Source organism: Rattus rattus, chromosome 2 (assembly GCF_011064425.1).
Source record: "Rattus rattus isolate New Zealand chromosome 2, Rrattus_CSIRO_v1, whole genome shotgun sequence".
Taxonomy (NCBI): domain Eukaryota; kingdom Metazoa; phylum Chordata; class Mammalia; order Rodentia; family Muridae; genus Rattus; species Rattus rattus.
This window is the reverse complement of record NC_046155.1, coordinates 2,056,007-2,064,603: the sequence shown is the minus strand read 5'-3', so window position 1 is coordinate 2,064,603 and position 8,597 is coordinate 2,056,007.

Sequence of the window (8,597 nt, the reverse complement as noted above, 5' to 3'; positions counted from 1 at the left end):
GTGAGTTTTCATGTGGGTGCTGGGAATCGAACCAAGGCCCTAATAATCTAAACTACTAAGGCATCCCTCAACCAACCTCTTTTGTTTGATTTTTATGTTCTGTTTTGTTTGTTCTTGTTTTTTGTTTTGTTTTGTTTTGCTTTGTTTTGGAGTCAGAGCCTTACTATGTAGCTCAGGCTGGGCTTGAACTCCTGATCTTCTGCCTACAACTTCACAGTGCTTCGATTACAGGCATGCACCACCATGCTGGGTTCTAGCTTACCCTTAGAACTTTAATATTTTACTGTTTGTCTATGCAGAAGGCATCCTTGTGATTGCTAGGCAGCAGAGGTGAGTCACAAGGCTTCAGACTCTAGCAGACTGCACTCCTCGGCTGTGATGTTGGATGTGCTGAGTGTTTCAAATGCATTTTTAAACATCATTTTATTATTTGTAACACACACACACACACACATGTATACATATGGATCCTGGGTGTGTATGCATGTGCACTCTATGAATGCAAGTGGCCAAAGGGGCCAGTAGAGGACATGGAATCACCTGAAGCTGGAATACAGGCAGTTATGAGCCACCTGGTGTGGGTGCCGGGAACCTAACCCACGTCCTCTGGAAGATAGGCAAGAGCTCTTAACTGCTGAGCCATCTCCTCAGCACTAAATACATCTTTATAGTTTGGCTTAAAGTTGGTTTATTGGGACATGCCCTATTATAAGTGGAGGAGCATCTGTTTATAGACATACAAGAGGAAGTTTATTTTAGAAATTGGCTTGATCGAAGCAGAGTTCCTTTGGCTGTTAGAAGATGGCGCTGTTTATAACCAGCCCTTGAACTTCTGGAAAATCCTCCTGTCATTGCTTCTCATCTGAGTGCTGCATTCACGGGGACTAGTGCTAGCACAGGATCAAACACTCTACCCAGGAGGCATCTCCTGAGACACAGTTGGACTGTATAGCTCACATTTGTCCGAAACTTGATTTCCTTCTGCCTTGGTCTTCTGGGTGCTGGGATTCCAGGCAGGAACCACCACAGTGGGCTGACCACTTTGTTCAGTTTACTCTCTGATTCTGTTCTGATTTCTCCTAGGAAACCCCTCAGGTGAATACTCAGAAATGGCTTATCGGCTGTCTACAGAGCCATTGGGCCATCATGTCAACATCTGAAACTAATAATTGCTTGTTCGCTGATGAATATTTGAATTATCATAAAGATGGAGGTGCAAATATCTTTGAGTCCCTGCTTGCTGTCGTTTTGTTTGTCTGTATCCAGAGTCGAATGGCTGCACCATATTGTAAGTCTGCTTAGCTTTTTCCAGGCGAGGTTCTTTTACCCCTCAGTGGCTACACCGTCTCTCACCTGCCGTCTGCCATAGTTCAGCTCTCTAAATCCTTGTCCTAGCTTGTTATATAAGTTTGGATGAGGCCATCCTCCTACTGGGCTTTCAAATTGTTTAGAGGTCTTCTTGTCAATATTAGGTCACTGCTTTTGGAATAGTGAACTGGAGAGACAGCTTAGTGGTTAAGAAAGAGCACATGTGGGGTTGGGGATTTAGCTCAGTGGTAGAGCGCTTGCCTACCAAGCACAAGGCCCTGGGTTCGGTCCCCAGCTCCGAAAAAAAGAAAGAAAGAAAGAGCACATGTTGCTCTCGAAGAGGACTGGGGTTCAGTTTCTAGCACTCATCTTGGGTAACTCCCAATGGCTGAGTATGAATTCTCACTGGACAGATGGTCTATATTGTGGGATGGAATCTCAGGGGACTCCTCATAGTCAAAACAACTTCAGAGAACAAATTTGGAGAAGTAACACTTCCTGATTTCAAAACTTACTACAGAGCAACAAGAGAGTGCAGTGGCACGAAGCGTGTGTGGTAGGATGGCTCTATGGTGTGGTCCTGCTCTCCTGCACAGGAGCCAAGTTCAGTTCCAATCACTCAAAAAAAAAAAAAAAAAAAAAAAAATGGGTGACTCTCAGCTCCTTGAAACTCCAGCTCCAGGAGTTCTGCTGCTTCTGGCCAATGAGGGTACCTAAGTGTGCACACTCCCACACAAACACACCTGCACACACATTATTTTGTTTTTGAGACAGGGCCCACTGTGTAGCCTTGGCTGGCCTGGAACTCACAGAGATTGATCTACCCCCTCTGCTTGCCAAGTGCTATGACTAAAGGCATATACCACTATGCCCAATAGTTAAAAGAAAGAAAGAAAGAAAACAAATCAGGGTGGTGTGGTGGTGCATGCCTTTAATCCCAGGACTTGGCAGGCAGACATAGGAAGGTCTCTGTGAGTTTGAGGCCTGTCTAGCCTACAGAGAGCATCCAGACCAGCAGGACTACAGATGTCTGACTATGTACATAGCTCTTTCTGGGCTGGTACTTACTATAGAGCAGAGACTGGCCTTGAACTTGCATTGGATTCTGCTTCAGCCTCCCACGTGCAGAATTAAAGGTTTATACCACCACACCCGATTTTTTCTGTGAAAGAAAACTTACCTGTTTGTGCGTTTATGTCATAGCCAAGGACTAATTGCCAAGTTAATTAATTAATTAAATAAATTTGAATATTGTGTTAGTTCGGTTTCTGTTGCTATGATGAAGTGCCATGATCAAATACAACTTGGGGCAGTAAGGGTTTATTTCACCTTACAGCTTTTTGTCTGTCATCCAGAGAAGTCGGGGCAGGAACCTGGAGGCAGGAGCTGATGCAGAAGCCACGGAGAAACACTGCTTACTGGCTTGCTTCTCTTGATGCTTGCTCAGCCTGGTTCTGAAAGAACCCACAATGGGCTGGGCCCACCCACATTGCACCGCAGACTTGCCAATAGGCCAACTTTATGATGGCATTTAATCGAAGCTCCCTATTCCCCAGCTATGTCTCTAGTCAGAACACATGTATGTGTGTGGTTTGTATGTATTGTATTCACATTCCCACATCTGTGGTGGGTGTGTGTATGCTTTCTTTCCAGCAGCTCCCAAGCCTGATCCTCTGCTTCCCTGAGGTTCCCTTTGCCCTGGACATCTAAAGTCCCGCCTCTGTCTCTCTGCCCAGCCATTGGCTGCCAGCAACCTTATTCACCAATCAAAGCCAACCGGGGGCAGGGACCCTCATCGTCCAGAACCAATCCACAACACTATGCTTTGACTCCTGCTCTAATAGAAGCATGTATTTTCCAGCTGAAGACAATTTCTTCAGTTGTGTGACATTTGGAATTCTGGAACCTTTTCAAAGTGTATATAAATGCCAGGGCCCCAAGAGGTGTGGTGGGTGGTTGTCGATCATTCAGAGGACTGCAGTTTGTTAGTGCGCAAAGAAGCAATAGGAAAGAAATTAGATCCAGGGGTCTCTATCTCACATCTATCCTTTTTTACTCTCCTATCTAGTGATAGGGGTGAAATAGGGGTGGGGATGGATGGGAATAAAGGGGGGGGGAGATCCCACAAAGTAGCAAAGACCAGCTACAAGTGGCAGCGCCCAAACATTGGACTTGAAAGTTAAGGATAAAAATGGGAAATTTTATTTCAGATGCCTTAGAGAAAATGGCAGGAGTGAAGAGATGGATAATGTCTTGTCAAGAGACCAGCAAAAATGCATTGTGCCTGCTACCACTCCTACTTTGCTCCCAGGAGGGATTTTCTGACTTGTCTTTTACTTTGTATATTCTGTTTCAAAAGAAAAAGTTTCCAAGAATGACTGAGCAGTTGAAAAACTTGCAGGTGGAAATAGAGAGACCTGAGAAACAAACAAACAAAATGGCCAAGATGGGAAAACCAAAGGAGTGGCTTTACTCTCTCATTTCTGACAGAGTTGCAGAATTGACTGTGCAATTGGAGAGGTCAAGGATGGGGATGGAAGCTCCTGGGAGTCACCAGAAAAGAGAACAAAAAGGCTCCGTCCTGGTGGCTGAGCGAGAGAGCAGGAGTTTCCCACAGAAGGAAAGAGGGAAAGAAACTCCTGAAGGGCTGTCAGGTCAGATAAAAGCTGACAAATAGAAGGACAATCTGGTGAAACAGCCTGTTTAGAAGGAAAGGGTTAATTTCCTGTGTTACCAGAATTAGAGGAAAGGCAGCCCAAGTTTATGAGACCACCTTCAGCTTCCCCAATAGTCATATAACCTGTGCCTGCTAATAGTGTGGAACAAGGTTATGATGAGACAGGATGGCATCCTATAGAAATGACAGCCCTAGGGCATTTTAAAGAGGCTATGATTTTATATGGGATGCATTCGCCTTATGTGAAACAATTTCTAAAGAACTGGGCCACTCAAAATAGAATTATTTCCAACGACTAGAATGGATTGGTGACAGCTGTACTAGAGGCTGGTCCACAGTTGCAATAGTCAACCTGGTGTAGGGAAGAAGCCTCAAATATTGAAGAACAAAATAGATGAAGGGGAATGCATATAGTCAAAGACCAGCTTCTAGGTGAAGGGCAGTACTGAGATATACAAGAACAGACTCAATCTGATAACACTTGTATAGAACAGTAGTTTAGTAGGTTATAGTAGGTTAGTGGCTTTGAGAGCTTGGGGCAAAGTTGAGCCCAGGAAATAGTTCATCTCATTTACAAAAAGTATACAAGATTCTGGAGAAGCGGGCTGCAGAGATGGCTCAGCGGTTAAGAACACCGACTGCTCTTCTAGAGGTCCTGAGTTCAATTCCCAGCAACCACATGGTGGCTCACAACCATCTGTAAAGAGATCTGATGCCCTCTTCTGGTGTATCTGAAGACAGCTACAGTGTACTTATATATAATAAATAAATAAAATCTTAAAAAAAAAAAAAGATTCTGGAGAAGCCTTCACTAGTTTTTGACAAATATTAGGCTCAGCTGTGAATAAAGCCATATCAGACACTGGTGTAAGGCACTGATGTAAGGTATAGAGACCTTGGCGTTTGAAAATTCAAATACCAAATGTGAAAATGTTATTAGACCATTAAAGACTCAAGCAGCACCTACAGAAAAAGCATACAACTGATATTTATTCTAACATATACCACACTAATACAATAGTTCAAGGTATAACTAGAGGTCTTCGATATCAGAACGCCCAGTGCTTCAGTTGTGGGAAATATGATCATTTGCAAAGAGACTGTGACTAAGTTGCTAAAGGTCTCAGATCTCAAAATGCCTGGTGTGTTAACTTTGAGAGGTACAGCACTTCATACAGAAAAAGGGAATGAGCCATTTATGGGGCAATAGTTCTCTTAAATCTCAATCAGAAACAATGCCCAAGCTTGCCTGGGTGTCTGTTCAATGCTTAAAGGCTGCCACTGGGTTCAGTGTAGATCCAAAAGAGATATTTAAGATCATTTCTTACAGTTGGGAAACAATTTCAGAGGCCTAGCCCAGGGGCCTGCAGCAAAAATTACAAGCCTTTCAGCCAGAGAGTAACATATAGACTGAAAGACCTCCATTCTATGTTAGAGAGCTAATGCATGCTAATGCGGGCAGTGCTCCTCTAGACTTGGCCATAGAGAAACATCTCTAGCCCCTAAAGTCATCATTATACAATGACTACTGGAGTGTATGGTCCCTTGCCCTCAGAGACAGTAGGATGAACTTAGAAAGGAGTGGATTGACTTCCCAAAGGACTCGTCGTGCATCCAGGAAGTGTAGATGAAGATTTTAAGGCAGGAATTAAAATTATGGGCTATGTAAAAAGAGAGATGCAAACACAGGAGACGGGTTTGCTCGGCTGCTACTGTTCCCCACATCAAAGGTAAAGCCACCACAGTAGAGAGAACAGGAGGGTTTGGAAGAAAAGGAAAGAAGTGTTCTGGCAAACAGTTGTTAATGATCAGAGGACAAAATCAAAACTGCAAGCAAATGATAGTGAAATAGAAGGTTTGGTGGATACAGGAGTTGTGGCACTATTATCGTTTCACGAAGATCTTGGAATTCAGAATGGCCACTTCCAAAGGTTTATACCAGTTTCTAGGGCTTAGAAAGTTATCTCAGATAAAACAAAGTGTGTGGTGGGTTAAATGTGTGGGACCAGAAGGTCAAATGGGAAAGTTAAGGCATTATGTGGCTGACATAACCATAAATTTATGGGAAAGGGATCTTTTGCAACAGTGGGGCACTCAGATTAATACTCCTGTAATCCTAGAGACAGATGAAAGAAAGGATAAAATGGTGGGTGCTCCTGAGGAAAATATCGCTATATGTCATCAAAAACAACTTCAATGCTGGGCCAGTTGTCCAAACATGGGGCATAACAGAGATTGAGTCTCCAAATTTAAAAGGGAGACCACTGCTGAAGTACCAAAGGACCTGCCTTAAAACGGTTTACTGATAAACCTAAGTAGAACAATGGCCCTTAACCAAAGAAAAATTGCAGGCACATGAGCAGCCAAGAGACACTGGAGCATAGAAAAAACTGTGGAATTAAATCAACCTACATACTACAAGGATGTGTTAATGTTGGAATGGAAATCGGCAAGTTTTGTGCTGGGGACATGGGTTTGTTTATATTTCCACAGGAGGTAAAAAAAATCTGTGCATACCATCAAAATCGATAAAGATTAGAACTGAGCAGGAGAGGTCTCCTGAAAACCTTGGCCACCGATCTGAAAAGGGCTTATTTCATTGAAAACATCTGTTTACGGGGTTGGGGATTTGGCTCAGTGGTATAGCGCTTGCCTAGCAAGCGCAAGGCCCTGGGTTCGATCCCCAGCTCCGAAAAAAAGAATAGAAAAAAAAAAAAAAGAAAAGAAAAGAAAATGTCTGTTTACAATTTCCTGATATACACAGAACAATTTAATGGCTTAAAACAGAAGAGGGAAATGTAGTAATATTTTTGAGAATTCTGGAACTTTAGTTCTCTCTCTCTCTCTCTCTCTCTCTCTCTCTCTCTCTCTCGTGAGAGGGGGTGAAATGAAGGGGATAAAGGATGTGAAAAAGAAGAACCTACAAAGTAGCAAAGACCAGCTACAGATCTCTCTGTGTTTTAGGCTAGCCTGGTTTACATATTGAGTTCTAGGACAGCCAAGACTATAGAAGGAAATCCTGTTTTTAAAAAAAAACAAAAAAGAAAGGCATCTGTCATCAAGTCTGATGATCTCAGTTTGATCCCAGTACCCACTTAGTGAAAGGAAAGAAATCTATCTGGTAAGTTGCCCTCTGACCTCCACATGACAGTTGCAGGCTCCCACACAGATGCACACCAATGTGTATGTGGGTAGATTTTTCTTTAAAGGACAGAAATTTAAAGGATGGGAGGAGCCTGAACTCAAGGGATAAAACGGCATGGACAGTGAGGACCACATTTGTGGGGATGAGTGACATTAGTGTCCTATGCGTCCCCTCCATCTTCTTGACCTTTTTTTCTGGAGTACTGGGGATAGAAACAGAGTCTTCAGCATGCTAGGCAAATGCGGTAACTCTGAGCTATACTCCTACCCATCTTCCCCTTTGAGATAAAACTTCACTGTGTAGTCTCTGCTGGTCCAGAGCTCTCCATGTAAACAAAGTTCTACTGTTTTGTTTTGTTTTGTTTTTTAATTTGTTTTGAGACAGTGTCTATACAGTCCTGGCTGTCTAGCAACTCACTATGTATAGACTATGCTGGCCTTGAACTAGGAGAGCACTTGACTCTGCCTCGAGAGTGCTGGGGTTAAAGGTCTGCACTACCAAGCCCAACTCATATTTAGCCTTAATTATGTATGAGCACATGTGAATGCAGATGCTCTCAAGAGCCCAGAACAGGGGACGAGGTCTTCTGAAGCTGCAGTTACAGTCGCAGTTACAGAGCAGTATTGACTCTTAGCTGATGGGCCATCTCTCCAGCCTGTAGCCATCCTTTTTTTTTTTTTTTTTTAAGAGCATCTTCTGTTGCTCTGGATGGGTTCAAACTATGTAGAGGAAGATGACCTTGAACTTCTGACCCCATGAGTACTGGGATGACTGGAACATCCTAGACCTAGGAATCAAACCCAGAGCTTTCTGCAATGTTAAGCAAGAACTTTCCTGAGTTGCTATCTTTAGCCCTTATTTTTCAGTAAGTACACTCGTGTTCATATTAATTAAATTGCAACTATATGTCAGTTTTTAAAAGTGGTTCGTGAGAGGATCAATGATGGCTGTGTGCCATTAATCGGAGACCATAATTCATTCTGTCACCTTGACGTCTGCCCCCGCAAAACATTAAACTGCTTTTTCTAATCTGCGCCAAGTGAGAAACTGAAATGAGTGGGAGGGGCGGTAACTATTTTCACTTTTGTCTTCCTGTTTTTTTCAGAGCCTGGGAAAGAAGTCAGAATTTCCAATCTTTTCCAATTCCCACATGATTTCCTAATTTAGAGAAAATAAGTCTTTCTCCATGTGCTAAAGCCTCCTCTGCCCTCCCCCCCCCACCCCCGGCCTCCTCCTTCTGGCATTGTGGAGGGAGCCTGATGTGTTGATTCCTCCAGCCAGAGTCCCCAGACTCAATCTGCACACCCGCCCTTGGCTTAGATGGCAATTTTCTCTCCCTACAAAATCTTTCATCACTGAAGCTCAGGCTCCTGGGAGGCCTTCAAGGAGATGCTCAAGTGGTGTGACCCTGGCTGGCTCCGGAGATCCCTAGGGATCTGAACCTTATCATACAGGACCTATCTGCGG